This window comes from Malus sylvestris, chromosome 11, assembly GCF_916048215.2.
Source record: "Malus sylvestris chromosome 11, drMalSylv7.2, whole genome shotgun sequence".
In the NCBI taxonomy this organism is placed as follows: domain Eukaryota; kingdom Viridiplantae; phylum Streptophyta; class Magnoliopsida; order Rosales; family Rosaceae; genus Malus; species Malus sylvestris.
In genome coordinates, this window is record NC_062270.1 from 2253540 (window position 1) to 2261224 (window position 7685).

The following is a 7685-nucleotide window of genomic DNA, read 5'->3' on the forward strand; positions in this document are numbered from 1 at the left end:
CTCCGTATTAAATAAGGTCAACAATGAGCTCATTTTCGTGAATGATTCAATTTCGCTGGAATTACTTGGAAACTGTCTTCTTTGACTTGGTCAAGCTTCATGTACTTTGTTCAATTTCTGCATGGCGTGTAAGATTGTTCTTTTACTCTGAGTATTCCGCGAGATGCATGGTTGAAAGTTCAAGACACTATTAAATTTTTTTTGAATGAACAGTATGTTATGGATTTGAAGAAAGTTGATCTTCCACAGTGTGACACTGTAAAACAAATTAATTGATAAGGATAAATTACACAAAACTACTTCAACTATATGTCGCATAACAATCTCATACCTTATGTTTTAACATTATAATATCATACCTTAATTTACGAATTCGTTGCAATATCAGACATCTATTAAAAATTTCATCAATTTATCTGTTAACTGCTGCCAGTAACAGAACGCACCCTCTTGCCCAACTGAATTAAAAAAAATTAAAAAATCTCTCTCAATTCAATTCTCTCTCCCCTCTCCCTCTCCTTTCTCCTAATCCGTTCCAATGTTTCGATTTAGCCTACTGCGGGAGATGGAGTAATCGAGGGTGGCGGAGTCAGGGAGGTGGAGTAGTCGAGGAAGACGACGCCATGAAACGGCGTCGTTGCGATCTCCAGATCAGGGTTTTGGACTACCCAGTGCCTTCGACTTCAACTCTCTCTTCGTTTTTCAACAACGGCGGCGTCTTCCGTCGAAGTTTCAGCTTCGCGTCTTCCGTCGAGCTTCAGTCTCGAGCTTCTTGGTTTTTGTTTTTGCCAAATTTTATATTTCTTTGTTAAATAAATTAAAAGTAATATTTTTTTTTGTCCAACTGCTATGATGGTATCTTAGATGTGGGGAGAGAAGAGAAGGAAATAGAGCAAGCAGGAAGACAAGGGAAAAAAGGAAAATGGAGAGCTCCATAATTAAACATCATGCAAAAACCCAGAACATCTATTTCCCAGTTGTATATTTTGAACCACTACAAAATATACAACTGGTGAAATATATGTGTTATATAAATGGTGCATCACATGTCATATGGGATGATAAATCACATGTCGTTATATAAATGGTGGAATATATGTGTTAAAAAGTTAATAACTTAAAAAATAAAATTTGTTATTACTTACATAAAAACACGTGATGTACCATCCGCGTTTCTGCCACAATTAAAATTTTCTACATAAGAGACCTTAGCTCCAAGCAAACTGAGCTAAGCAAATTATCAGTATGAGCCTAACAAAGTAGCCCAACGACAAAACAAAAAAGCCTAGTGAAAAACAAACCTGATTGTTTTTTTTTTTCCTTTTCCTTCTTTTCTTTTTTTTTTTATAAAACAAAACACAATTAAAAAAAAAAAACTAATGAAAAGGGTTTGAAAACTTTGCGTTTTAACGATAAGGACAAAATAAAGGGTAAAGTGAATAGTACCATGATTGACTTTTTAGTGTTAAAATATGGTTTTTCGTTAAAGTGAACAGTACCGGGAGCTTTTCGTTAAAGTTTCCTAAAAAAAAATGACAAACAAGATTTGGCTACTGAACAATTTAACAGTAACTCCTGCTTATACCCAATTCCGTGTGGACACATATCCAAGTTTTGATTAAAAAAAAAATCAAAACTTGAACACGTGTCCATACATGATTTGGTATTCGCTTGCCATTGAGCATAAAATCGCCATCGATCGTAAGCTCCACTTTCGATCCCTTTGGCACTAGTTTATCCCCATTGGCTGACCAGACAATAGTTTTGTCCGATATCTTATCGAACCAAATGGCTAGTAGGAACCCATCTTTTGCGATTTCTCGAAAACCGAAAGCAAATTCACCTGATGGTGATAGGCAGGACGAGTTATCATCTTTCAGTGCAGTGAGGGATGAGCCTAAAGAAATGTTTTTGGAAGTTTGAGCTAGGGTGGAAAATGGTAGAAACATTAAAAGGAAGAAGATTTATCAGTGGACAAGCCATGGCAAAATTACAAAGGGACGAAAAAATTCAAACAAACTATATTTTCTAATTCAATCACTTGCAATTTTTTATTTCATCCTCTTAAAGTATGAAATAAAAAACTTAGCTGCTGGACGACGATGTGATTTCTTTGTATTAAATAGAGGATCAAACCACAACAAGGTCAGCAATGAGCTCATTTTCGTCAATGATTCAATTTCGCTAGCATTACTTGGAAACTGTCTTCTTTGACTCCTTCAAACTTCATTTACTTTGTTCAATTTCTGCATAGCGTGTAAGATTATTCTTTTTCTCTGAATATTCCGCGAGATGCATGGTTGAAAGTTCAAGACACAAATATTTTTTTTTTTAATGAATAGTATGTTATGGATTTGAAGAAAGTTGACCTTCCACACTGTGACACTATAAAACAAACTAATTGATAATGATAGTGAATTTTCAAACCAAACACGTAAAATAAAAAATAAGTGATGTGGAATGTATGGGGCTGTTGAGCTTCACACATGAGGCAACATGCTCTAAATCATAAAGAAAGTTGAGGTTGTACCATAAAATCAAGGGATATTTTGGATGCGGTCCTTAATCCTTAACATTCTTTGCTTAAAACCTTAATAGTATTCAAAGTTTGATCAAGGTTCCTTGACTTTGTACATCTCATTATATTACTATTAATATTTATATTTTTATAGTTTTGACATTAATTGTTTGATATTTTATGAGATTTATAATCCTATAAATCTAAAATCCCTCATTATATAATATTTGTGACAGTCCGTCCCGTATTCTCATTATTGTAAGTATGATGTGTGTTTAATTACCCTAATGTTTAAAGTAGTGATTTGGACAAGGATGAATCGGACGTTTTTGGCCGTTTATGTTGATTGTGCATGATTAAAGTGAAGGAACTGTGCATTCACGGATTACACGTTTTCCCCTATTTCTTCTTCTTTTCCGTGAATCCCTCCACTCTGTCTCTCACACTCCCTCTCTCCCTTGAAGATCTGCACTCAACACTCTCGCTCTCCCCGACAAAGCTCTCTCTCACTCTCCCTCTCCCTCTACACACACGGACCATCACCCAACTCTCTCAAAACTTCACAGATCGAAGAAAATAAAACCACCATCGTCTTCGTATCGACGATACGAGTCCAACCATACCAATTTCAGGTAAGAACTATAACGTTTTCACGTCGAAATCACGAGCTCCGATTTGGGTACTATTCATCAACTTTTTATTGGTTGATTTTAGGACTTTTAAAGCTTATAGGAAGCTTCTTGAGGTCATTAGGAGGCTTGGGGTAGTTCGTTGGAAGTTTTTGGACGTAAGAACACGGAGATCGACGAGTTTGAAATTTGGCCGGAGATTTCGAGGCTTTTTCCGGCGAATCCCCGGATATTTAGGGGTCGAGGTAGGTATGCCTGTGTTCGTCTCGTCAATACCTTCATTTTGATATAAAGTACGTCGAAAATGGTGAAGAAATGAAGAAGTTATGACACTTTGAAAATTTCCCATAAATTCTGGCAAAAACCCCACCGCCGGCGCAACCAGTCCGGCGAAGCAAGGAAGAAGACGACGCGCGCGCGTGGACCGAACTTTAGGCGGCGCGTGCGGGCGCGTCCGGTCTCCGATCGGCGCGTGGTTGGTACGTGCGCGTTCGTGTCGTCGAGTAAATCGATTTCATATATTTACACCCTAGGTTTGAGCAAATATATGAGAAGTTATTAATGAATGTTGTGTATGTGCGTTTAAATGATGTTTGTATAATTATTCTTTTATAGGTGAGACTTATACCGAGGACGAACGTAACCAAACTAGGCGTGGGGGTTACGAACCGGCTACTTATCAGTGAGTGGGCAGTTATTTTTCAGTATATATATATGTATACTTGGCGTATTTCCCAGAAAACGTATCTTAAAAGAAATACGATTTAAGTAACCTATCATGTATGCATCATATTTTAGTATATGCATTACCATAATTATGCATATTGTTGCATGGTGCTGAGGAGACCCAGGTAAGCTACATGTGAGTATATTACATTTGAAATACGTATGAAATACATTTGAAATACGTATGAAATACATTTGAAATACGTTTGAAATACGTTTGAAATACGTTTGATATACAATTGATATACGTTTGAAATACGATTGGAAATACTATTGAGATACGATTGAAATACTATGGAAATACGAATGAAATACGATTGAAATATGATTGAGATATAATTGAGATATGATTGTGACATGATTGAGATATGATTGAGATATGATTGAGATATAATTGAGACATGATTGTGACATGATTGAGATATGTTTGAGATATATTTGAGATATAATTTAGATGTGATTGAGATAGAATTGAGATACGATTGAGATCTTATGCTGATAACGATCATGAGATATGATTGAGATATGATGAATTATATGATTGAGATGCGATTGAAAGCTCATTTACTTGCACACGTATATTAGTGCTCTCGCCCAGAGTTAGAGGCACATCCTTCACTTGTATGTTCACCTCCCGCACCGTATGCTCGCCTTGGATCCAAGTTAGGTGCACAGACTGTCGTATAGACCACTTATGTGGGTTCGACTTGTAGGTGACCCGCGATTTATCGCACAACTTTACGTGATTGTAGCACTAGAGCATCTTATGATATATACAGTGATGAGTTGCAGACCACGTGAGGTGGTATTGAATGTGTGCAAGATATACATGATGTGATAAGATGATTATGAGCTATATATACAGCCGAGGGCTGAGTTGATTATGATGAGATGATTATGAGCTATATATGCAGCAGAGGGTTGAGTTGATTATGATGAAAGAGTATGAACTATGTTTATAGCCGAGTGCTGAATCGATTATATGTTATTCTATCATATGTACATAGAGATGATGAGCATTCAGTTATGATACTTTGGCATGACATACATTCATATTGCCTAGCATGAATTTGAGATATATTACGTATATGTTACTCCATCATATGTACATAGAGATGATGAGCATTCAGTTATGATACTTTGGCATGACATACATTCATATTGTCTAGCATGATATGAGTATATACTTTATTTCTGGGAAACTATACTTGTTTTACGGCGAGGGGTTAGTATATTCAAAGAGAAAAGAAAGTTTTGACGAAGAATGTTTTGCTGACCCACTCAACTTTGTTTTGCACCCTTCCAGGTTCAAGATATTTCAAGTTATGGTGGTCACGAGGAATCCAACGGTGTTCTGACAGAATTGACAAAAGTAGGACTCACCTTCGGGTGTTTCATCTTAGTAATTGTATTTTAAAGCTTCCGAACTGTGTAAATGGTTACGTCACTCTCACGTGACGGCCAGCATGCCCTCCTTCGGGACGGGGTGTGTCAATATTACTATTAGAAACGGTTACAATGAAAAAATTCAAACATTTTGATTGAATAAATGGATAAAAACTATGTAAAAATAAGAAATAAGAAATGGCAAAAGAATGTATTTGGTACATTTCACATATAACAAAGTGGTACATTAATAAAGAAGAATGGGTACATTAGAAATAAATTAGGGTACAGATAAAAGATTAAAAATTATGAATACAAAAGAATTTTTAAAAATATAGGCGCTAAAAGAAATTAATACACGGGTACAAAATAAAACTAAAAAGAAAATACTACAAATTAAAAAAAAATGTTGCAAATTAAAAGTGGGTACAAACTAAAAATATAAATATATGATACAAAGTTTAGGCATAAAACATAAATATACCATATGTAATTTTTCTATCATTGATTAAATATACAATGTCACGTGACGGTATACACATGGGTACAAACACAAATAAAACTTTAAAAAATATGGGCACAAAAAGAAACTAATATATGGGTACAAATTAAAAATGAAAAGAAAATTGATACAAATTAAAAAATATTTGCAAATTAAAAATAGGTACAAACTAAAAATAAAAATATATGATAAAAAATTTAGCCATAAATATAAATATACTAATTGTAACATTTTTAACATTAAAGGAATATATTTAAAAATAAAAATATTTTATTATTCAAATAATTAATGATGTTATTAATACCCAAGGAACTTGATTAAAAATTGAAAATGAATAGGATTTTAATCAATGGAGTAATAAAAAGAAGGATGTGAACCTAATTTTCCCCAAATTAAAACTTGTAAAAACATACAAAGTACATTTGCCTTTTCGACTTCACAGTCACCATTGATGACGATTTCTTCCTTCATTCTACTTTTTCATCAACAGAAAAGATAAAAGGGTAAGTGCAGGTGTACGTGTGAGAAAGATTAACTTAATAACACCCTAGTAAGTGTTTTACGATAATTATATACATATGAGTATAAGTGTTATTTTATTTTATAGAAAATCGAAGACTTGGGTGTAAAACAAAAAAACATTCTGAAGAAAATTATAGGGGTCGGTCCTGGGCCAAGTCCAAACGTGATCAAACCTAAATGAAAAGGAAAACAAAATACTCACTGGAATAAAGATGTAGAAGGAAGTCCCGCTTAAGGGCCTGAGCCATGGAATATAAGTAAAACTTGGTGTTGCAATAGGATGGTTTACTCAAATATAAGTCCCGGTTTACCTCTAGCAAGGTCGTCTGTATTCATTTTGATCTAAGGACATAGAAATGGATGATAATGAACAATAACTATAACAGGAGTTTATCTCAAGATAGACTAAAAGTTGCTTATTCAAAACACCACGAACACGACTAGGAGTGAAAACTTCAACTGCTTATTCCAGATCAAAGTAGAACGAAAAATGCGCAAAATAAAAAGGGCTTACTTTTAAACTTCACTTTTATTACTCTAGGTGATTTTGACATGACCGGGAGATTCATATTTTTCTGGCCAATTTCACATTTCTACTTTGTCTTTCAAGATGACTACGAAGGGGCCCACCCTTATCATGATCCCTTCATCATAGTGCACGTAACTAAGTCTAGCATGATATCGTGGGTTCAAACTTCGTCAGTGGCTAATTTAATATCTAATTTAACAAAATATATCGTTTGACAAAAAAAAAAAAAAAAAAAAAAAAAAAAAGCCTAGCAAGAGCCTTTTTGCTTCATAACTATGGTGTATGCTTACCATACACCTAATCAATTGACACAGGTCCTTTAACCTAACTCTAGTTAATTTTCACAAAATGTTACTTTTTCAATTTTGAAAAAAAAATTAACCAAGATTAAGTGAAAGGACACGCGTCAATTGATTATGTGTAGTATGAACATACATCATAGTTCTCTCAGAGTATCTTCAAATGAGATGTCAAAATCCTAGGTGGAATGCCACTATGCATATTTGACATCAAAAGTCTTTCCAACCGAAGTGTTATTTGTTGACTGGATTTGAAGGTTTTGTGATTTGAAGTCAAATTTGACATCAATGTCAAATTTATTTTTAATTCATTTTAATAGTCGATCTCTTATCCACTAATATTCCAACCAATAAAATGTTGTTTCAACATTTTTTTAATAGTTAAAACCATTTAAAGTTCTATTTAAATAATAAAATAAATTTGACAATTCAATTGGAGAAGTACAAAATTTAACATAAGACTTGAAATTACCACATCAACCATCAATTGTAATTTGAATCTTAAATTCGACATTTCATTTACAAATGGTTTTAGATATCTTATTGAACTAGGTGGCTAGTTGGCTAGTTGGGA